Source organism: Balaenoptera ricei (genome assembly GCF_028023285.1).
Source record: "Balaenoptera ricei isolate mBalRic1 chromosome 2 unlocalized genomic scaffold, mBalRic1.hap2 SUPER_2_unloc_1, whole genome shotgun sequence".
Taxonomy (NCBI): domain Eukaryota; kingdom Metazoa; phylum Chordata; class Mammalia; order Artiodactyla; family Balaenopteridae; genus Balaenoptera; species Balaenoptera ricei.
This window is the reverse complement of record NW_026777415.1, coordinates 1-25,753: the sequence shown is the minus strand read 5'-3', so window position 1 is coordinate 25,753 and position 25,753 is coordinate 1.

Sequence of the window (25,753 nt, the reverse complement as noted above, 5' to 3'; positions counted from 1 at the left end):
TGTGGGAAGGTTATATTAGGAGCCGCCGTGTTCCGTGTTGTGGACGACCTGGATATGGTAGAAACAGTGGGATTTTTGAATTCCAATTTTCCACTTCATTCCACAAAAAAACTATTAGAACTAATAAATCAATTCAGTAAAGTTGCAAAATCAATACACAGAAATCAGTTGCCTTTCTAAACACTAATAATGAACCATCAGAAAGAGAAAGAAAGCAACCCTATTTACAACTGCATCAAAAAGAACAAAATACCTGGGAATAAAGTCAACCAAGGAGGTGAAAGACCTGCACACTGAAAACTTGAAGACATTGATGAAGACATTGAAAGACACACCAATAAATGGAAAGATATCCTGTTCTCATGAAATGGAACAATTAATATTGTTAAAATATCCATGCTACCCGAAGCAGTGGACACAGGGAATGCAATCCCTCCCAAAATTCCATGGTATTTCCCCCCAAAATAGAGCAAATCCTCCTAATATCTGTGGGGAACCACAAAGGACCCCAAATAGCCAAAGAAACCCTGAAAAAAGAGAACGGGCTGGAGGCATCTCCCTCCCTGACGTCACACTCTGCTCAGAAGCTACAGTCACCAAAACAGTGTGGAACTGGCTCAAAACGGGCGCAGGGACCAGAGGAACAGGACAGAGAGACCAGAATTCAACCCACACGGACGGGGTCGGTGAATTTATGACACAGGGACCAAGGGCACACCAAGGAGCACGACACTCCCCACGATAAATGGTGCTGGGAAAACTGGACGCCCCATAACTCACGCTGGCTACCCTGCACACAAACCTGACCAAACACCCAGCTTTCCACGCCAAGCCCTCCCTCGCTCACACGAAGACGGACCCCCTCAACGGTCAGTCGCCCACAGGAAGCTTCTCCCCACTTTTCCTCACCGTCTCTTCACCTTTTCCTCAGGCATCACCTGGGTCCTCAGGAAACCTAGTTCCCCAGTCAGCGTGGACGCAGCCCCATTTTGTCCTGAAGCCGAAACCCCAGCGAGTCCTGAGGAGACGGAGACCGAGCTCCTCTCAGCAGAGACGCTGAGCCGGGCGTCCTACCCGAAGGCCCCCGCCCCCGCCCCCGCGCCTGAGGCGGCTCAACTCCTCTCAGCTGCCCTCACAATGGAGTTCCATGGAACGAGCATGCGCTGTGGGTCAGAGAGGCGAACTCGGCGCCACCCTGTGGTCAGTGCAGAAAGTGCAGGCCGCGCCTCCCTCACAGGTCACTGGAGGCAGCGTGCCCTACTGACAGGACTGCTGAATCCATTAAACTGGAAATTCAAACGAAAATGGAGTCTCTATCCCAAAAGTTTTCTAAAAGTAGTTAAGGAACAATTAATTGGAAACCATTTGGAAGGAAGTGAATGTAGATGCAAACTTTACAACTTATACCAAATTCACTCAAAGTTATTCAGAGGCAAATTTTATTTTAGTTTATAATTTATGTTTGGCTGCGTTGGGTCTTCGTTGCTGCATGTGGGCTTTCTCTAGTTGCGTCGAGCGGGGCTACTCTTCGTTGCGGTGCACGGGCTTCTCATTGCGGTGGCTTCTCTTGTGAGCGAGCACGGGCTCTAGGCGCGCAGGCTTCAGTAGTTGTGCCGCGCAGGCTTGGTTGCTCTGCGGCATGTGGGATCTTCCCGGACCAGGGCTCGAGCCCGTGTCCCCTGCATTGGCAGGCGGACTCTTAACCACTGCGTCACCAGGGAAGTCCCCACAGACAAACTTTAAATACAAAACTATTCAAGGGGCTCCCCTGGTGGCGCAGTGGTTGAGAATCTGCCTGCTAATGCAGGGGACACGGGTTCGAGCCCTGGTCTGGGAAGATCCCACATGCCGCGGAGCAACCAGGCCCGTGAGCCACAACTCCTGAACCTGCGCGTCTGGAGCCTGTGCTCCGCAACAAGACAGGCCGCGATAGTGAGAGGCCCGCGCACCGCCATGAAGAGTGGCCCCCGCTTGCCACAACTAGAGAAAGCCTTCGCACAGAAACGAAGACCCAACACAGCCAAAAATAAATAAATTATTTAATCAATTAAAAAGAAAAGCTGTCTCTCAAATTTAACTTCCAGAATATATTCAGGAAAAACGCATACGCCCTTTTTGGCCAACCAAAGAAGCGGGCAATGCAAATCAACACTACAAAGAGGTATCACTTCGAATCAGAAAAAAGGACCATCCTCACAAAGGGTAAAAACCAGATATGCAGGACAAGGAGAGGAGAAAAGGGAGCCTCGGTACGCTGAAGGGGGGAATGTAAATTGCCAACGGCCACTCTGGAGAAGTGTGCTGTGTTTCCTAAAACATCTAAAAAACAGAGCTACAAAGCATAGGGCGCTTCCACTCATGGGCCTATATGTTGGAAAATCCAAAAATCCACCGGACGCAGGCACCCCGTTTACTGCTGCTATGTTTACAACAGCCTCGACTTGGGTACAACTTCATAGTCCTTGGAAGGAAAAAATGGTGAAAGAAAATTTGATACTTAAGCACAACGGAATATTACTCAGCCCTGAAATCAATGAAATGAGGCCAGTTGCAGCAACTCAGGGGGACTTATGTATGGTCATTGAGAGTGAAATCAGTTAGACAGCAAGAGAAACTTATCATATCACTTATAAAGGGAATCTAAAAATCGCCAACCGTGAACTGAATTACAAACAGAACACCATCACACATTTACAAAACACACTTATGGCTGCTTAAGGGGAAAAGTGTGGTGCGGTGATGCATAAACCAGGAGGTTGAAATTGGCACAGATACCGTTCCATACGCCAATAATGTAATCGCCAAGACATACTCATGGTTCAAGGAACTGGACTCAGCACACTCTATTCACAGAAAAAACATATACCTGACTACTAGAAACTAGAAAAGAATTTATTGATGTCTCTCTGTAAGTGACTCAAGTGGATGTACAGCACCAAGAAACACAACATTGCAAATCAGCTCCAGCCCATTATAAAAATTAATTATAAAAAGAGAAAGACAGTGAGAGAGAGAGGAATTCTTACAAAATTCAATCAGGGGCTGTGAGGCAATTGGACTGACCACATCTACACTCACAGCTGAATGGGACATAAGGCTGGACACCCTAACCCTAAACCCTAACCCTAACCCAACCCTAACCCTACCTTAACCCTAACCCTAACCCAACACTAACCCTAACCCTGAACCTAAACCCTAACCCTAACCCCTAACCCTAACCCAACCCTAAGCCTAACCCTAACCCCTAGCCCTAGCCCTAGCCCTAACCCTGACCCTAACCCCTAACCCTTAACCCCTAACCCCTAACCCTAACCAAGTTCACAAGTAAACTTCTCGCCCACCTGGAGAGAGTGATTTCATTTGAAAGAGTAAAGACACAATCAGCTCAGTAATTGGCCACGGGGGCTGGAGGGGCCAAGGTTAACCTGAGCTGGAGGAACGTGGGTGCCTGCCTGGATGCTCAGAGGCCAAGGGCTGTTCTGAGACCTGCTTGGACACCCGTGCAGATGGAACAAAGGATCCGCCCAGTCCCAAGAGGGCCCCACCGGCCCTCACGAACGCAACACCAGACTTCCCAGGTGGCGCAGTGGTTAAGAATCCACCTGCCAATGCAGGAGACACGGGTTTGAGCCCTGGTCAGGGAAGATCCCACATGCTGTGGAGCAACTAAGCCCGTGCACCACAACTACTGAGCCTGCGCTCTAGAACCCGCGAGCCCCAACTGCTGAAGCCCACGCGCTTAGAGCCTGTGCTCTGCAACAAGAGAAGCCACCGCAATGAGAAGCCCCCACTCGCCGCAACTAGAGAAAGCCTCCGGGCAGCAATGCAGACCCAACACAGCCCAAAATTCATTAATTAATTAATTAATTAAGAAAAAAAAAAAAGGCAGCACCTGGGGGCTGGCAGACTGATGCACCAAGTCTTACATCACGTCTACTTAGTATCCTGCATGTCAGGGCCATGCTGGACCTGGGGCTGCCCAGACAGAGTGGGGCCTGCATCACCCTTCCCAGGAGGGAGGGTGGAGGGAAACCCTGCATGACCTCTGAGGCCCTAAGAACCCTTGACTAAGGCTGAGCTCAATTTGAAACAGTGGGTGACCAGAGCAGACATTTCATTCATCTATCAATGAGAATCCAGCACTGGAGGAGCAGAAAACAATGGCCTCGCTCAACCTTGACGCTAATCCTGACATGGACCCTAACCCTAAACTCTGATCCTGACCCTAAGCCCTGACCTAACCTTAGCCTAACCCGTACCCTAAACCTGTACCTTACCCTAACCCATGCTCTACCCGTATCCTACCTGTACCCCAATTCTAACCCATACCCTAACACCCACTCTAACACAGAACCCTAACACCCTGAGACCAAAACCATAAACCTTAACCAATAAGCAAAACCATAACCATAACCAAACCATAAAATATAGTCATTAACCATACCCATAAATAACTCATTAACCATAAAACTTAAACCATAACAGCAACCATAAACCATACACAGCCCCAACCCTCACACCAGCCCCAGCCCTAATGCTAACCCTCCAAACCACTTACACCAAGCCAAGTCTAATCAGATTATACAACTACATCTTGAAAAAGAAAACTGGGGAATTCTCTGGTGGCCCAGTGGTTAGGACTCTGTGCTTTCACTGCCAAGGGCTCGGGTTCGATCCCTGACTGGGGAACTAAGATCCCACAAGCCATGGGACGTGGCCAAAATAAATAAATAATTAAAATGAAATAAAACCACTATTTTAAAAAAGATTTTAAAAATAAAGGAAAAAAACAAGAAAACTACCCCAGTACAACTTATAAATAGGAATGTAAAAATCTATCACACAATAATAGCAACATGAAACCAACAGAACTTTAAATGGATAATGCCATAAGCAAGTATCTCTACACCAGGAATTTCAGGTTGCTCAACATATGAAAAGTAAGCAATGTATTCAACCACAATAATGGTGTGAAGTAAAAACACATAATCATATCAATTAATGCAAAACATCTACAATGAAAATCCAGTGTTATTTCATGAAAAACACTCAAGAAAGCAGGAATAAAAGGAAATTTGTTCAATATGGAAAAGAGTAGTACAAAAAGCCACAGCAAACATCATGCTCAACGTTAAAGACTGAAAGATTTACTCCTGAAATCAGGAACAGGGCCAGGAAGCTGGCCTTCATCACCGTTACTCAATAGTGTACTGGAAGTTCTACCCAGAATCTTGAGGAAAGAAAGAAAAGGCATCCATGGGTGAATGGAAAAATTAAAACCGTGTCTCTTCACAGAACATAGGTCACATCATCTTATATATAAAACTACCTATAATCAGCAAAGAAATTATTTGAGCTAATCAACTAATTAATAAGCAGTGTTACAGAACAAAACATCAATTCATGAAAATCTATCTTATATGCATACGCTGGCAAAAAATAATCTGAAAAAGAATTTATGAGAACAATTCCATTTTTAATAATGTCAACATCAATATTTAGGAGTATGTTTAATCAAGGTACAAGACTTGTTTTTATGTATGTAAAGTTGTATGTTTGAAATTACTGGAAAGTCAATTACTTTTCAAAACATCATGTCTGTCAACAGCATGCCAGAAAAGCAGAGAAAACATCAAACTTCCATATAGAAGCCAAGCCCTACCCAGATCCAGTTCACCCAAAGTCCACATGTCATTTAGAGGCACTGTGGGAAGGTTATATTAGGAGCCGCCGTGTTCCGTGTTGTGGACGACCTGGATATGGTAGAAACAGTGGGATTTTTGAATTCCAATTTTCCACTTCATTCCACAAAAAAACTATTAGAACTAATAAATCAATTCAGTAAAGTTGCAAAATCAATACACAGAAATCAGTTGCCTTTCTAAACACTAATAATGAACCATCAGAAAGAGAAAGAAAGCAACCCTATTTACAACTGCATCAAAAAGAACAAAATACCTGGGAATAAAGTCAACCAAGGAGGTGAAAGACCTGCACACTGAAAACTTTAAGACATTGATGAAGACATTGAAAGACACACCAATAAATGGAAAGATATCCTGTTCTCATGAAATGGAACAATTAATATTGTTAAAATATCCATGCTACCCGAAGCAGTGGACACAGGGAATGCAATCCCTCCCAAAATTCCATGGTATTTCCCCCCAAAATAGAGCAAATCCTCCTAATATCTGTGGGGAACCACAAAGGACCCCAAATAGCCAAAGAAACCCTGAAAAAAGAGAACGGGCTGGAGGCATCTCCCTCCCTGACGTCACACTCTGCTCAGAAGCTACAGTCACCAAAACAGTGTGGAACTGGCTCAAAACGGGCGCAGGGACCAGAGGAACAGGACAGAGAGACCAGAATTCAACCCACACGGACGGGGTCGGTGAATTTATGACACAGGGACCAAGGGCACACCAAGGAGCACGACACTCCCCACGATAAATGGTGCTGGGAAAACTGGACGCCCCATAACTCACGCTGGCTACCCTGCACACAAACCTGACCAAACACCCAGCTTTCCACGCCAAGCCCTCCCTCGCTCACACGAAGACGGACCCCCTCAACGGTCAGTCGCCCACAGGAAGCTTCTCCCCACTTTTCCTCACCGTCTCTTCACCTTTTCCTCAGGCATCACCTGGGTCCTCAGGAAACCTAGTTCCCCAGTCAGCGTGGACACAGCCCCATTTTGTCCTGAAGCCGAAACCCCAGCGAGTCCTGAGGAGACGGAGACCGAGCTCCTCTCAGCAGAGACGCTGAGCCGGGCGTCCTACCCGAAGGCCCCCGCCCCCGCCCCCGCGCCTGAGGCGGCTCAACTCCTCTCAGCTGCCCTCACAATGGAGTTCCATGGAACGAGCATGCGCTGTGGGTCAGAGAGGCGAACTCGGCGCCACCCTGTGGTCAGTGCAGAAAGTGCAGGCCGCGCCTCCCTCACAGGTCACTGGAGGCAGCGTGCCCTACTGACAGGACTGCTGAATCCATTAAACTGGAAATTCAAACGAAAATGGAGTCTCTATCCCAAAAGTTTTCTAAAAGTAGTTAAGGAACAATTAATTGGAAACCATTTGGAAGGAAGTGAATGTAGATGCAAACTTTACAACTTATACCAAATTCACTCAAAGTTTTTCAGAGGCAAATTTTATTTTAGTTTATAATTTATGTTTGGCTGCGTTGGGTCTTCGTTGCTGCATGTGGGCTTTCTCTAGTTGCGTCGAGCGGGGCTACTCTTCGTTGCGGTGCACGGGCTTCTCATTGCGGTGGCTTCTCTTGTGAGCGAGCACGGGCTCTAGGCGCGCAGGCTTCAGTAGTTGTGCCGCGCAGGCTTGGTTGCTCTGCGGCATGTGGGATCTTCCCGGACCAGGGCTCGAGCCCGTGTCCCCTGCATTGGCAGGCGGACTCTTAACCACTGCGTCACCAGGGAAGTCCCCACAGACAAACTTTAAATACAAAACTATTCAAGGGGCTCCCCTGGTGGCGCAGTGGTTGAGAATCTGCCTGCTAATGCAGGGGACACGGGTTCGAGCCCTGGTCTGGGAAGATCCCACATGCCGCGGAGCAACCAGGCCCGTGAGCCACAACTCCTGAACCTGCGCGTCTGGAGCCTGTGCTCCGCAACAAGACAGGCCGCGATAGTGAGAGGCCCGCGCACCGCCATGAAGAGTGGCCCCCGCTTGCCACAACTAGAGAAAGCCTTCGCACAGAAACGAAGACCCAACACAGCCAAAAATAAATAAATTATTTAATCAATTAAAAAGAAAAGCTGTCTCTCAAATTTAACTTCCAGAATATATTCAGGAAAAACGCATACGCCCTTTTTGGCCAACCAAAGAAGCGGGCAATGCAAATCAACACTACAAAGAGGTATCACTTCGAATCAGAAAAAAGGACCATCCTCACAAAGGGTAAAAACCAGATATGCAGGACAAGGAGAGGAGAAAAGGGAGCCTCGGTACGCTGAAGGGGGGAATGTAAATTGCCAACGGCCACTCTGGAGAAGTGTGCTGTGTTTCCTAAAACATCTAAAAAACAGAGCTACAAAGCATAGGGCGCTTCCACTCATGGGCCTATATGTTGGAAAATCCAAAAATCCACCGGACGCAGGCACCCCGTTTACTGCTGCTATGTTTACAACAGCCTCGACTTGGGTACAACTTCATAGTCCTTGGAAGGAAAAAATGGTGAAAGAAAATTTGATACTTAAGCACAACGGAATATTACTCAGCCCTGAAATCAATGAAATGAGGCCAGTTGCAGCAACTCAGGGGGACTTATGTATGGTCATTGAGAGTGAAATCAGTTAGACAGCAAGAGAAACTTATCATATCACTTATAAAGGGAATCTAAAAATCGCCAACCGTGAACTGAATTACAAACAGAACACCATCACACATTTACAAAACACACTTACGGCTGCTTAAGGGGAAAAGTGTGGTGCGGTGATGCATAAACCAGGAGGTTGAAATTGGCACAGATACCGTTCCATACGCCAATAATGTAATCGCCAAGACATACTCATGGTTCAAGGAACTGGACTCAGCACACTCTATTCACAGAAAAAACATATACCTGACTACTAGAAACTAGAAAAGAATTTATTGATGTCTCTCTGTAAGTGACTCAAGTGGATGTACAGCACCAAGAAACACAACATTGCAAATCAGCTCCAGCCCATTATAAAAATTAATTATAAAAAGAGAAAGACAGTGAGAGAGAGAGGAATTCTTACAAAATTCAATCAGGGGCTGTGAGGCAACTGGACTGACCACATCTACACTCACAGCTGAATGGGACGTAAGGCTGGACACCCTAACCCTAAACCCTAACCCTAACCCAACCCTAACCCTACCTTAACCCTAACCCTAACCCAACACTAACCCTAACCCTGAACCTAAACCCTAACCCTAACCCCTAACCCTAACCCAACCCTAAGCCTAACCCTAACCCCTAGCCCTAGCCCTAGCCCTAACCCTGACCCTAACCCCTAACCCTTAACCCCTAACCCCTAACCCTAACCAAGTTCACAAGTAAACTTCTCGCCCACCTGGAGAGAGTGATTTCATTTGAAAGAGTAAAGACACAATCAGCTCAGTAATTGGCCACGGGGGCTGGAGGGGCCAAGGTTAACCTGAGCTGGAGGAACGTGGGTGCCTGCCTGGATGCTCAGAGGCCAAGGGCTGTTCTGAGACCTGCTTGGACACCCGTGCAGATGGAACAAAGGATCCGCCCAGTCCCAAGAGGGCCCCACCGGCCCTCACGAACGCAACACCAGACTTCCCAGGTGGCGCAGTGGTTAAGAATCCACCTGCCAATGCAGGAGACACGGGTTTGAGCCCTGGTCAGGGAAGATCCCACATGCTGTGGAGCAACTAAGCCCGTGCACCACAACTACTGAGCCTGCGCTCTAGAACCCGCGAGCCCCAACTGCTGAAGCCCACGCGCTTAGAGCCTGTGCTCTGCAACAAGAGAAGCCACCGCAATGAGAAGCCCCCACTCGCCGCAACTAGAGAAAGCCTCCGGGCAGCAATGCAGACCCAACACAGCCCAAAATTCATTAATTAATTAATTAATTAAGAAAAAAAAAAAAGGCAGCACCTGGGGGCTGGCAGACTGATGCACCAAGTCTTACATCACGTCTACTTAGTATCCTGCATGTCAGGGCCATGCTGGACCTGGGGCTGCCCAGACAGAGTGGGGCCTGCATCACCCTTCCCAGGAGGGAGGGTGGAGGGAAACCCTGCATGACCTCTGAGGCCCTAAGAACCCTTGACTAAGGCTGAGCTCAATTTGAAACAGTGGGTGACCAGAGCAGACATTTCATTCATCTATCAATGAGAATCCAGCACTGGAGGAGCAGAAAACAATGGCCTCGCTCAACCTTGACGCTAATCCTGACATGGACCCTAACCCTAAACTCTGATCCTGACCCTAAGCCCTGACCTAACCTTAGCCTAACCCGTACCCTAAACCTGTACCTTACCCTAACCCATGCTCTACCCGTATCCTACCTGTACCCCAATTCTAACCCATACCCTAACACCCACTCTAACACAGAACCCTAACACCCTGAGACCAAAACCATAAACCTTAACCAATAAGCAAAACCATAACCATAACCAAACCATAAAATATAGTCATTAACCATACCCATAAATAACTCATTAACCATAAAACTTAAACCATAACAGCAACCATAAACCATACACAGCCCCAACCCTCACACCAGCCCCAGCCCTAATGCTAACCCTCCAAACCACTTACACCAAGCCAAGTCTAATCAGATTATACAACTACATCTTGAAAAAGAAAACTGGGGAATTCTCTGGTGGCCCAGTGGTTAGGACTCTGTGCTTTCACTGCCAAGGGCTCGGGTTCGATCCCTGACTGGGGAACTAAGATCCCACAAGCCATGGGACGTGGCCAAAATAAATAAATAATTAAAATGAAATAAAACCACTATTTTAAAAAAGATTTTAAAAATAAAGGAAAAAAACAAGAAAACTACCCCAGTACAACTTATAAATAGGAATGTAAAAATCTATCACACAATAATAGCAACATGAAACCAACAGAACTTTAAATGGATAATGCCATAAGCAAGTATCTCTACACCAGGAATTTCAGGTTGCTCAACATATGAAAAGTAAGCAATGTATTCAACCACAATAATGGTGTGAAGTAAAAACACATAATCATATCAATTAATGCAAAACATCTACAATGAAAATCCAGTGTTATTTCATGAAAAACACTCAAGAAAGCAGGAATAAAAGGAAATTTGTTCAATATGGAAAAGAGTAGTACAAAAAGCCACAGCAAACATCATGCTCAACGTTAAAGACTGAAAGATTTACTCCTGAAATCAGGAACAGGGCCAGGAAGCTGGCCTTCATCACCGTTACTCAATAGTGTACTGGAAGTTCTACCCAGAATCTTGAGGAAAGAAAGAAAAGGCATCCATGGGTGAATGGAAAAATTAAAACCGTGTCTCTTCACAGAACATAGGTCACATCATCTTATATATAAAACTACCTATAATCAGCAAAGAAATTATTTGAGCTAATCAACTAATTAATAAGCAGTGTTACAGAACAAAACATCAATTCATGAAAATCTATCTTATATGCATACGCTGGCAAAAAATAATCTGAAAAAGAATTTATGAGAACAATTCCATTTTTAATAATGTCAACATCAATATTTAGGAGTATGTTTAATCAAGGTACAAGACTTGTTTTTATGTATGTAAAGTTGTATGTTTGAAATTACTGGAAAGTCAATTACTTTTCAAAACATCATGTCTGTCAACAGCATGCCAGAAAAGCAGAGAAAACATCAAACTTCCATATAGAAGCCAAGCCTTACCCAGATCCAGTTCACCCAAAGTCCACATGTCATTTAGAGGCACTGTGGGAAGGTTATATTAGGAGCCGCCGTGTTCCGTGTTGTGGACGACCTGGATATGGTAGAAACAGTGGGATTTTTGAATTCCAATTTTCCACTTCATTCCACAAAAAAACTATTAGAACTAATAAATCAATTCAGTAAAGTTGCAAAATCAATACACAGAAATCAGTTGCCTTTCTAAACACTAATAATGAACCATCAGAAAGAGAAAGAAAGCAACCCTATTTACAACTGCATCAAAAAGAACAAAATACCTGGGAATAAAGTCAACCAAGGAGGTGAAAGACCTGCACACTGAAAACTTGAAGACATTGATGAAGACATTGAAAGACACACCAATAAATGGAAAGATATCCTGTTCTCATGGAATGGAACAATTAATATTGTTAAAATATCCATGCTACCCGAAGCAGTGGACACAGGGAATGCAATCCCTCCCAAAATTCCACGGTATTTCCCCCCAAAATAGAGCAAATCCTCCTAATATCTGTGGGGAACCACAAAGGACCCCAAATAGCCAAAGAAACCCTGAAAAAAGAGAACGGGCTGGAGGCATCTCCCTCCCTGACGTCACACTCTGCTCAGAAGCTACAGTCACCAAAACAGTGTGGAACTGGCTCAAAACGGGCGCAGGGACCAGAGGAACAGGACAGAGAGACCAGAATTCAACCCACACGGACGGGGTCGGTGAATTTATGACACAGGGACCAAGGGCACACCAAGGAGCACGACACTCCCCACGATAAATGGTGCTGGGAAAACTGGACGCCCCATAACTCACGCTGGCTACCCTGCACACAAACCTGACCCAAACACCCAGCTTTCCACGCCAAGCCCTCCCTCGCTCACACGAAGACGGACCCCCTCAACGGTCAGTCGCCCACAGGAAGCTTCTCCCCACTTTTCCTCACCGTCTCTTCACCTTTTCCTCAGGCATCACCTGGGTCCTCAGGAAACCTAGTTCCCCAGTCAGCGTGGACGCAGCCCCATTTTGTCCTGAAGCCGAAACCCCAGCGAGTCCTGAGGAGACGGAGACCGAGCTCCTCTCAGCAGAGACGCTGAGCCGGGCGTCCTACCCGAAGGCCCCCGCCCCCGCCCCCGCGCCTGAGGCGGCTCAACTCCTCTCAGCTGCCCTCACAATGGAGTTCCATGGAAGGAGCATGCGCTGTGGGTCAGAGAGGCGAACTCGGCGCCACCCTGTGGTCAGTGCAGGAAGTGCAGGCCGCGCCTCCCTCACAGGTCACTGGGGGCAGCGTGCCCTACTGACAGGACTGCTGAATCCATTAAACTGGAAATTCAAACGAAAATGGAGTCTCTATCCCAAAAGTTTTCTAAAAGTAGTTAAGGAACAATTAATTGGAAACCATTTGGAAGGAAGTGAATGTAGATGCAAACTTTACAACTTATACCAAATTCACTCAAAGTTATTCAGAGGCAAATTTTATTTTAGTTTATAATTTATGTTTGGCTGCGTTGGGTCTTCGTTGCTGCATGTGGGCTTTCTCTAGTTGCGTCGAGCGGGGCTACTCTTCGTTGCGGTGCACGGGCTTCTCATTGCGGTGGCTTCTCTTGTGAGCGAGCACGGGCTCTAGGCGCGCAGGCTTCAGTAGTTGTGCCGCGCAGGCTTGGTTGCTCTGCGGCATGTGGGATCTTCCCGGACCAGGGCTCGAGCCCGTGTCCCCTGCATTGGCAGGCGGACTCTTAACCACTGCGTCACCAGGGAAGTCCCCACAGACAAACTTTAAATACAAAACTATTCAAGGGGCTCCCCTGGTGGCGCAGTGGTTGAAAATCTGCCTGCTAATGCAGGGGACACGGGTTCGAGCCCTGGTCTGGGAAGATCCCACATGCCGCGGAGCAACCAGGCCCGTGAGCCACAACTCCTGAACCTGCGCGTCTGGAGCCTGTGCTCCGCAACAAGACAGGCCGCGATAGTGAGAGGCCCGCGCACCGCCATGAAGAGTGGCCCCCGCTTGCCACAACTAGAGAAAGCCTTCGCACAGAAACGAAGACCCAACACAGCCAAAAATAAATAAATTATTTAATCAATTAAAAAGAAAAGCTGTCTCTCAAATTTAACTTCCAGAATATATTCAGGAAAAACGCATACGCCCTTTTTGGCCAACCAAAGAAGCGGGCAATGCAAATCAACACTACAAAGAGGTATCACTTCGAATCAGAAAAAAGGACCATCCTCACAAAGGGTAAAAACCAGATATGCAGGACAAGGAGAGGAGAAAAGGGAGCCTCGGTACGCTGAAGGGGGGAATGTAAATTGCCAACGGCCACTCTGGAGAAGTGTGCTGTGTTTCCTAAAACATCTAAAAAACAGAGCTACAAAGCATAGGGCGCTTCCACTCATGGGCCTATATGTTGGAAAATCCAAAAATCCACCGGACGCAGGCACCCCGTTTACTGCTGCTATGTTTACAACAGCCTCGACTTGGGTACAACTTCATAGTCCTTGGAAGGAAAAAATGGTGAAAGAAAATTTGATACTTAAGCACAACGGAATATTACTCAGCCCTGAAATCAATGAAATGAGGCCAGTTGCAGCAACTCAGGGGGACTTATGTATGGTCATTGAGAGTGAAATCAGTTAGACAGCAAGAGAAACTTATCATATCACTTATAAAGGGAATCTAAAAATCGCCAACCGTGAACTGAATTACAAACAGAACACCATCACACATTTACAAAACACACTTATGGCTGCTTAAGGGGAAAAGTGTGGTGCGGTGATGCATAAACCAGGAGGTTGAAATTGGCACAGATACCGTTCCATACGCCAATAATGTAATCGCCAAGACATACTCATGGTTCAAGGAACTGGACTCAGCACACTCTATTCACAGAAAAAACATATACCTGACTACTAGAAACTAGAAAAGAATTTATTGATGTCTCTCTGTAAGTGACTCAAGTGGATGTACAGCACCAAGAAACACAACATTGCAAATCAGCTCCAGCCCATTATAAAAATTAATTATAAAAAGAGAAAGACAGTGAGAGAGAGAGGAATTCTTACAAAATTCAATCAGGGGCTGTGAGGCAACTGGACTGACCACATCTACACTCACAGCTGAATGGGACATAAGGCTGGACACCCTAACCCTAAACCCTAACCCTAACCCAACCCTAACCCTACCTTAACCCTAACCCTAACCCAACACTAACCCTAACCCTGAACCTAAACCCTAACCCTAACCCCTAACCCTAACCCAACCCTAAGCCTAACCCTAACCCCTAGCCCTAGCCCTAGCCCTAACCCTGACCCTAACCCCTAACCCTTAACCCCTAACCCCTAACCCTAACCAAGTTCACAAGTAAACTTCTCGCCCACCTGGAGAGAGTGATTTCATTTGAAAGAGTAAAGACACAATCAGCTCAGTAATTGGCCACGGGGGCTGGAGGGGCCAAGGTTAACCTGAGCTGGAGGAACGTGGGTGCCTGCCTGGATGCTCAGAGGCCAAGGGCTGTTCTGAGACCTGCTTGGACACCCGTGCAGATGGAACAAAGGATCCGCCCAGTCCCAAGAGGGCCCCACCGGCCCTCACGAACGCAACACCAGACTTCCCAGGTGGCGCAGTGGTTAAGAATCCACCTGCCAATGCAGGAGACACGGGTTTGAGCCCTGGTCAGGGAAGATCCCACATGCTGTGGAGCAACTAAGCCCGTGCACCACAACTACTGAGCCTGCGCTCTAGAACCCGCGAGCCCCAACTGCTGAAGCCCACGCGCTTAGAGCCTGTGCTCTGCAACAAGAGAAGCCACCGCAATGAGAAGCCCCCACTCGCCGCAACTAGAGAAAGCCTCCGGGCAGCAATGCAGACCCAACACAGCCCAAAATTCATTAATTAATTAATTAATTAAGAAAAAAAAAAAAAGGCAGCACCTGGGGGCTGGCAGACTGATGCACCAAGTCTTACATCACGTCTACTTAGTATCCTGCATGTCAGGGCCATGCTGGACCTGGGGCTGCCCAGACAGAGTGGGGCCTGCATCACCCTTCCCAGGAGGGAGGGTGGAGGGAAACCCTGCATGACCTCTGAGGCCCTAAGAACCCTTGACTAAGGCTGAGCTCAATTTGAAACAGTGGGTGACCAGAGCAGACATTTCATTCATCTATCAATGAGAATCCAGCACTGGAGGAGCAGAAAACAATGGCCTCGCTCAACCTTGACGCTAATCCTGACATGGACCCTAACCCTAAACTCTGATCCTGACCCTAAGCCCTGACCTAACCTTAGCCTAACCCGTACCCTAAACCTGTACCTTACCCTAACCCATGCTCTACCCGTATCCTACCTGTACCCCAATTCTAACCCATACCCTAACACCCACTCTAACACAGAACCCTAACACCCTGAGACCAAAACCATAAACCTTAACCAATAAGCAAAACCATAACCATAACCAAACCATAAAATATAGTCATTAACCATACCCATAAATAACTCATTAACCATAAAACTTAAACCATAACAGCAACCATAAACCATACACAGCCCCAACCCTCACACCAGCCCCAGCCCTAATGCTAACCCTCCAAACCACTTACACCAAGCCAAGTCTAATCAGATTATACAACTACATCTTGAAAAAGAAAACTGGGGAATTCTCTGGTGGCCCAGTGGTTAGGACTCTGTGCTTTCACTGCCAAGGGCTCGGGTTCGATCCCTGACTGGGGAACTAAGATCCCACAAGCCATGGGACGTGGCCAAAATAAATAAATAATTAAAATGAAATAAAACCACTATTTTAAAAAAGATTTTAAAAATAAAGGAAAAAAACAAGAAAACTACCCCAGTACAACTTATAAATAGGAATGTAAAAATCTATCACACAATAATAGCAACATGAAACCAACAGAACTTTAAATGGATAATGCCATAAGCAAGTATCTCTACACCAGGAATTTCAGGTTGCTCAACATATGAAAAGTAAGCAATGTATTCAACCACAATAATGGTGTGAAGTAAAAACACATAATCATATCAATTAATGCAAAACATCTACAATGAAAATCCAGTGTTATTTCATGAAAAACACTCAAGAAAGCAGGAATAAAAGGAAATTTGTTCAATATGGAAAAGAGTAGTACAAAAAGCCACAGCAAACATCATGCTCAACGTTAAAGACTGAAAGATTTACTCCTGAAATCAGGAACAGGGCCAGGAAGCTGGCCTTCATCACCGTTACTCAATAGTGTACTGGAAGTTCTACCCAGAATCTTGAGGAAAGAAAGAAAAGGCATCCATGGGTGAATGGAAAAATTAAAACCGTGTCTCTTCACAGAACATAGGTCACATCATCTTATATATAAAACTACCTATAATCAGCAAAGAAATTATTTGAGCTAATCAACTAATTAATAAGCAGTGTTACAGAACAAAACATCAATTCATGAAAATCTATCTTATATGCATACGCTGGCAAAAAATAATCTGAAAAAGAATTTATGAGAACAATTCCATTTTTAATAATGTCAACATCAATATTTAGGAGTATGTTTAATCAAGGTACAAGACTTGTTTTTATGTATGTAAAGTTGTATGTTTGAAATTACTGGAAAGTCAATTACTTTTCAAAACATCATGTCTGTCAACAGCATGCCAGAAAAGCAGAGAAAACATCAAACTTCCATATAGAAGCCAAGCCTTACCCAGATCCAGTTCACCCAAAGTCCACATGTCATTTAGAGGCACTGTGGGAAGGTTATATTAGGAGCCGCCGTGTTCCGTGTTGTGGACGACCTGGATATGGTAGAAACAGTGGGATTTTTGAATTCCAATTTTCCACTTCATTCCACAAAAAAACTATTAGAACTAATAAATCAATTCAGTAAAGTTGCAAAATCAATACACAGAAATCAGTTGCCTTTCTAAACACTAATAATGAACCATCAGAAAGAGAAAGAAAGCAACCCTATTTACAACTGCATCAAAAAGAACAAAATACCTGGGAATAAAGTCAACCAAGGAGGTGAAAGACCTGCACACTGAAAACTTTAAGACATTGATGAAGACATTGAAAGACACACCAATAAATGGAAAGATATCCTGTTCTCATGGAATGGAACAATTAATATTGTTAAAATATCCATGCTACCCGAAGCAGTGGACACAGGGAATGCAATCCCTCCCAAAATTCCACGGTATTTCCCCCCAAAATAGAGCAAATCCTCCTAATATCTGTGGGGAACCACAAAGGACCCCAAATAGCCAAAGAAACCCTGAAAAAAGAGAACGGGCTGGAGGCATCTCCCTCCCTGACGTCACACTCTGCTCAGAAGCTACAGTCACCAAAACAGTGTGGAACTGGCTCAAAACGGGCGCAGGGACCAGAGGAACAGGACAGAGAGACCAGAATTCAACCCACACGGACGGGGTCGGTGAATTTATGACACAGGGACCAAGGGCACACCAAGGAGCACGACACTCCCCACGATAAATGGTGCTGGGAAAACTGGACGCCCCATAACTCACGCTGGCTACCCTGCACACAAACCTGACCCAAACACCCAGCTTTCCACGCCAAGCCCTCCCTCGCTCACACGAAGACGGACCCCCTCAACGGTCAGTCGCCCACAGGAAGCTTCTCCCCACTTTTCCTCACCATCTCTTCACCTTTTCCTCAGGCATCACCTGGGTCCTCAGGAAACCTAGTTCCCCAGTCAGCGTGGACGCAGCCCCACTTTGTCCTGAAGCCGAAACCCCAGCGAGTCCTAAGGAGACGGAGACCGAGCTCCTCTCAGCAGAGACGCTGAGCCGGGCGTCCTACCCGAAGGCCCCCGCCCCCGCCCCCGCGCCTGAGGCGGCTCAACTCCTCTCAGCTGCCCTCACAATGGAGTTCCATGGAAGGAGCATGCGCTGTGGGTCAGAGAGGCGAACTCGGCGCCACCCTGTGGTCAGTGCAGGAAGTGCAGGCCGCGCCTCCCTCACAGGTCACTGGGGGCAGCGTGCCCTACTGACAGGACTGCTGAATCCATTAAACTGGAAATTCAAACGAAAATGGAGTCTCTATCCCAAAAGTTTTCTAAAAGTAGTTAAGGAACAATTAATTGGAAACCATTTGGAAGGAAGTGAATGTAGATGCAAACTTTACAACTTATACCAAATTCACTCAAAGTTATTCAGAGGCAAATTTTATTTTAGTTTATAATTTATGTTTGGCTGCGTTGGGTCTTCGTTGCTGCATGTGGGCTTTCTCTAGTTGCGTCGAGCGGGGCTACTCTTCGTTGCGGTGCACGGGCTTCTCATTGCGGTGGCTTCTCTTGTGAGCGAGCACGGGCTCTAGGCGCGCAGGCTTCAGTAGTTGTGCCGCGCAGGCTTGGTTGCTCTGCGGCATGTGGGATCTTCCCGGACCAGGGCTCGAGCCCGTGTCCCCTGCATTGGCAGGCGGACTCTTAACCACTGCGTCACCAGGGAAGTCCCCACAGACAAACTTTAAATACAAAACTATTCAAGGGGCTCCCCTGGTGGCGCAGTGGTTGAGAATCTGCCTGCTAATGCAGGGGACACGGGTTCGAGCCCTGGTCTGGGAAGATCCCACATGCCGCGGAGCAACCAGGCCCGTGAGCCACAACTCCTGAACCTGCGCGTCTGGAGCCTGTGCTCCGCAACAAGACAGGCCGCGATAGTGAGAGGCCCGCGCACCGCGATGAAGAGTGGCCCCCGCTTGCCACAACTAGAGAAAGCCTTCGCACAGAAACGAAGACCCAACACAGCCAAAAATAAATAAATTATTTAATCAATTAAAAAGAAAAGCTGTCTCTCAAATTTAACTTCCAGAATATATTCAGGAAAAACGCATACGCCCTTTTTGGCCAACCAAAGAAGCGGGCAATGCAAATCAACACTACAAAGAGGTATCACTTCGAATCAGAAAAAAGGACCATCCTCACAAAGGGTAAAAACCAGATATGCAGGACAAGGAGAGGAGAAAAGGGAGCCTCGGTACGCTGAAGGGGGGAATGTAAATTGCCAACGGCCACTCTGGAGAAGTGTGCTGTGTTTCCTAAAACATCTAAAAAACAGAGCTACAAAGCATAGGGCGCTTCCACTCATGGGCCTATATGTTGGAAAATCCAAAAATCCACCAGACGCAGGCACCCCGTTTACTGCTGCTATGTTTACAACAGCCTCGACTTGGGTACAACTTCATAGTCCTTGGAAGGAAAAAATGGTGAAAGAAAATTTGATACTTAAGCACAACGGAATATTACTCAGCCCTGAAATCAATGAAATGAGGCCAGTTGCAGCAACTCAGGGGGACTTATGTATGGTCATTGAGAGTGAAATCAGTTAGACAGCAAGAGAAACTTATCATATCACTTATAAAGGGAATCTAAAAATCGCCAACCGTGAACTGAATTACAAACAGAACACCATCACACATTTACAAAACACACTTATGGCTGCTTAAGGGGAAAAGTGTGGTGCGGTGATGCATAAACCAGGAGGTTGAAATTGGCACAGATACCGTTCCATACGCCAATAATGTAATCGCCAAGACATACTCATGGTTCAAGGAACTGGACTCAGCACACTCTATTCACAGAAAAAACATATACCTGACTACTAGAAACTAGAAAAGAATTTATTGATGTCTCTCTGTAAGTGACTCAAGTGGATGTACAGCACCAAGAAACACAACATTGCAAATCAGCTCCAGCCCATTATAAAAATTAATTATAAAAAGAGAAAGACAGTGAGAGAGAGAGGAATTCTTACAAAATTCAATCAGGGGCTGTGAGGCAACTGGACTGACCACATCTACACTCACAGCTGAATGGGACGTAAGGCTGGACACCCTAACCCTAAACCCTAACCCTAACCCAACCCTAACCCTACCTTAACCCTAACCCTAACCCAACACTAACCCTAACCCTGAACCTAAACCCTAACCCTAACCCCTAACCCTAACCCAACCCTAAGCCTAACCCTAACCCCTAGCCCTAGCCCTAGCCCTAACCCTGACCCTAACCCCTAACCCTTAACCCCTAACCCCTAACCCTAACCAAGTTCACAAGTAAACTTCTCGCCCACCTGGAGAGAGTGATTTCATTTGAAAGAGTAAAGACACAATCAGCTCAGTAATTGGCCACGGGGGCTGGAGGGGCCAAGGTTAACCTGAGCTGGAGGAACGTGGGTGCCTGCCTGGATGCTCAGAGGCCAAGGGCTGTTCTGAGACCTGCTTGGACACCCGTGCAGATGGAACAAAGGATCCGCCCAGTCCCAAGAGGGCCCCACCGGCCCTCACGAACGCAACACCAGACTTCCCAGGTGGCGCAGTGGTTAAGAATCCACCTGCCAATGCAGGAGACACGGGTTTGAGCCCTGGTCAGGGAAGATCCCACATGCTGTGGAGCAACTAAGCCCGTGCACCACAACTACTGAGCCTGCGCTCTAGAACCCGCGAGCCCCAACTGCTGAAGCCCACGCGCTTAGAGCCTGTGCTCTGCAACAAGAGAAGCCACCGCAATGAGAAGCCCCCACTCGCCGCAACTAGAGAAAGCCTCCGGGCAGCAATGCAGACCCAACACAGCCCAAAATTCATTAATTAATTAATTAATTAAGAAAAAAAAAAAAAGGCAGCACCTGGGGGCTGGCAGACTGATGCACCAAGTCTTACATCACGTCTACTTAGTATCCTGCATGTCAGGGCCATGCTGGACCTGGGGCTGCCCAGACAGAGTGGGGCCTGCATCACCCTTCCCAGGAGGGAGGGTGGAGGGAAACCCTGCATGACCTCTGAGGCCCTAAGAACCCTTGACTAAGGCTGAGCTCAATTTGAAACAGTGGGTGACCAGAGCAGACATTTCATTCATCTATCAATGAGAATCCAGCACTGGAGGAGCAGAAAACAATGGCCTCGCTCAACCTTGACGCTAATCCTGACATGGACCCTAACCCTAAACTCTGATCCTGACCCTAAGCCCTGACCTAACCTTAGCCTAACCCGTACCCTAAACCTGTACCTTACCCTAACCCATGCTCTACCCGTATCCTACCTGTACCCCAATTCTAACCCATACCCTAACACCCACTCTAACACAGAACCCTAACACCCTGAGACCAAAACCATAAACCTTCACCAATAAGCAAAACCATAACCATAACCAAACCATAAAATATAGTCATTAACCATACCCATAAATAACTCATTAACCATAAAACTTAAACCATAACAGCAACCATAAACCATACACAGCCCCAACCCTCACACCAGCCCCAGCCCTAATGCTAACCCTCCAAACCACTTACACCAAGCCAAGTCTAATCAGATTATACAACTACATCTTGAAAAAGAAAACTGGGGAATTCTCTGGTGGCCCAGTGGTTAGGACTCTGTGCTTTCACTGCCAAGGGCTCGGGTTCGATCCCTGACTGGGGAACTAAGATCCCACAAGCCATGGGACGTGGCCAAAATAAATAAATAATTAAAATGAAATAAAACCACTATTTTAAAAAAGATTTTAAAAATAAAGGAAAAAAACAAGAAAACTACCCCAGTACAACTTATAAATAGGAATGTAAAAATCTATCACACAATAATAGCAACATGAAACCAACAGAACTTTAAATGGATAATGCCATAAGCAAGTATCTCTACACCAGGAATTTCAGGTTGCTCAACATATGAAAAGTAAGCAATGTATTCAACCACAATAATGGTGTGAAGTAAAAACACATAATCATATCAATTAATGCAAAACATCTACAATGAAAATCCAGTGTTATTTCATGAAAAACACTCAAGAAAGCAGGAATAAAAGGAAATTTGTTCAATATGGAAAAGAGTAGTACAAAAAGCCACAGCAAACATCATGCTCAACGTTAAAGACTGAAAGATTTACTCCTGAAATCAGGAACAGGGCCAGGAAGCTGGCCTTCATCACCGTTACTCAATAGTGTACTGGAAGTTCTACCCAGAATCTTGAGGAAAGAAAGAAAAGGCATCCATGGGTGAATGGAAAAATTAAAACCGTGTCTCTTCACAGAACATAGGTCACATCATCTTATATATAAAACTACCTATAATCAGCAAAGAAATTATTTGAGCTAATCAACTAATTAATAAGCAGTGTTACAGAACAAAACATCAATTCATGAAAATCTATCTTATATGCATACGCTGGCAAAAAATAATCTGAAAAAGAATTTATGAGAACAATTCCATTTTTAATAATGTCAACATCAATATTTAGGAGTATGTTTAATCAAGGTACAAGACTTGTTTTTATGTATGTAAAGTTGTATGTTTGAAATTACTGGAAAGTCAATTACTTTTCAAAACATCATGTCTGTCAACAGCATGCCAGAAGAGCAGAGAAAACATCAAACTTCCATATAGAAGCCAAGCCTTACCCAGATCCAGTTCACCCAAAGTCCACATGTCATTTAGAGGCACTGTGGGAAGGTTATATTAGGAGCCGCCGTGTTCCGTGTTGTGGACGACCTGGATATGGTAGAAACAGTGGGATTTTTGAATTCCAATTTTCCACTTCATTCCACAAAAAAACTATTAGAACTAATAAATCAATTCAGTAAAGTTGCAAAATCAATACACAGAAATCAGTTGCCTTTCTAAACACTAATAATGAACCATCAGAAAGAGAAAGAAAGCAACCCTATTTACAACTGCATCAAAAAGAACAAAATACCTGGGAATAAAGTCAACCAAGGAGGTGAAAGACCTGCACACTGAAAACTTGAAGACATTGATGAAGACATTGAAAGACACACCAATAAATGGAAAGATATCCTGTTCTCATGGAATGGAACAATTAATATTGTTAAAATATCCATGCTACCCGAAGCAGTGGACACAGGGAATGCAATCCCTCCCAAAATTCCACGGTATTTCCCCCCAAAATAGAGCAAATCCTCCTAATATCTGTGGGGAACCACAAAGGACCCCAAATAGCCAAAGAAACCCTGAAAAAAGAGAACGGGCTGGAGGCATCTCCCTCCCTGACGTCACACTCTGCTCAGAAGCTACAGTCACCAAAACAGTGTGGAACTGGCTCAAAACGGGCGCAGGGACCAGAGGAACAGGACAGAGAGACCAGAATTCAACCCACACGGACGGGGTCGGTGAATTTATGACACAGGGACCAAGGGCACACCAAGGAGCACGACACTCCCCACGATAAATGGTGCTGGGAAAACTGGACGCCCCATAACTCACGCTGGCTACCCTGCACACAAACCTGACCCAAACACCCAGCTTTCCACGCCAAGCCCTCCCTCGCTCACACGAAGACGGACCCCCTCAACGGTCAGTCGCCCACAGGAAGCTTCTCCCCACTTTTCCTCACCATCTCTTCACCTTTTCCTCAGGCATCACCTGGGTCCTCAGGAAACCTAGTTCCCCAGTCAGCGTGGACGCAGCCCCACTTTGTCCTGAAGCCGAAACCCCAGCGAGTCCTAAGGAGACGGAGACCAAGCTCCTCTCAGCAGAGACGCTGAGCCGGGCGTCCTACCCGAAGGCCCCCGCCCCCGCCCCCGCGCCTGAGGCGGCTCAACTCCTCTCAGCTGCCCTCACAATGGAGTTCCATGGAAGGAGCATGCGCTGTGGGTCAGAGAGGCGAACTCGGCGCCACCCTGTGGTCAGTGCAGGAAGTGCAGGCCGCGCCTCCCTCACAGGTCACTGGGGGCAGCGTGCCCTACTGACAGGACTGCTGAATCCATTAAACTGGAAATTCAAACGAAAATGGAGTCTCTATCCCAAAAGTTTTCTAAAAGTAGTTAAGGAACAATTAATTGGAAACCATTTGGAAGGAAGTGAATGTAGATGCAAACTTTACAACTTATACCAAATTCACTCAAAGTTATTCAGAGGCAAATTTTATTTTAGTTTATAATTTATGTTTGGCTGCGTTGGGTCTTCGTTGCTGCATGTGGGCTTTCTCTAGTTGCGTCGAGCGGGGCTACTCTTCGTTGCGGTGCACGGGCTTCTCATTGCGGTGGCTTCTCTTGTGAGCGAGCACGGGCTCTAGGCGCGCAGGCTTCAGTAGTTGTGCCGCGCAGGCTTGGTTGCTCTGCGGCATGTGGGATCTTCCCGGACCAGGGCTCGAGCCCGTGTCCCCTGCATTGGCAGGCGGACTCTTAACCACTGCGTCACCAGGGAAGTCCCCACAGACAAACTTTAAATACAAAACTATTCAAGGGGCTCCCCTGGTGGCGCAGTGGTTGAAAATCTGCCTGCTAATGCAGGGGACACGGGTTCGAGCCCTGGTCTGGGAAGATCCCACATGCCGCGGAGCAACCAGGCCCGTGAGCCACAACTCCTGAACCTGCGCGTCTGGAGCCTGTGCTCCGCAACAAGACAGGCCGCGATAGTGAGAGGCCCGCGCACCGCCATGAAGAGTGGCCCCCGCTTGCCACAACTAGAGAAAGCCTTCGCACAGAAACGAAGACCCAACACAGCCAAAAATAAATAAATTATTTAATCAATTAAAAAGAAAAGCTGTCTCTCAAATTTAACTTCCAGAATATATTCAGGAAAAACGCATACGCCCTTTTTGGCCAACCAAAGAAGCGGGCAATGCAAATCAACACTACAAAGAGGTATCACTTCGAATCAGAAAAAAGGACCATCCTCACAAAGGGTAAAAACCAGATATGCAGGACAAGGAGAGGAGAAAAGGGAGCCTCGGTACGCTGAAGGGGGGAATGTAAATTGCCAACGGCCACTCTGGAGAAGTGTGCTGTGTTTCCTAAAACATCTAAAAAACAGAGCTACAAAGCATAGGGCGCTTCCACTCATGGGCCTATATGTTGGAAAATCCAAAAATCCACCGGACGCAGGCACCCCGTTTACTGCTGCTATGTTTACAACAGCCTCGACTTGGGTACAACTTCATAGTCCTTGGAAGGAAAAAATGGTGAAAGAAAATTTGATACTTAAGCACAACGGAATATTACTCAGCCCTGAAATCAATGAAATGAGGCCAGTTGCAGCAACTCAGGGGGACTTATGTATGGTCATTGAGAGTGAAATCAGTTAGACAGCAAGAGAAACTTATCATATCACTTATAAAGGGAATCTAAAAATCGCCAACCGTGAACTGAATTACAAACAGAACACCATCACACATTTACAAAACACACTTATGGCTGCTTAAGGGGAAAAGTGTGGTGCGGTGATGCATAAACCAGGAGGTTGAAATTGGCACAGATACCGTTCCATACGCCAATAATGTAATCGCCAAGACATACTCATGGTTCAAGGAACTGGACTCAGCACACTCTATTCACAGAAAAAACATATACCTGACTACTAGAAACTAGAAAAGAATTTATTGATGTCTCTCTGTAAGTGACTCAAGTGGATG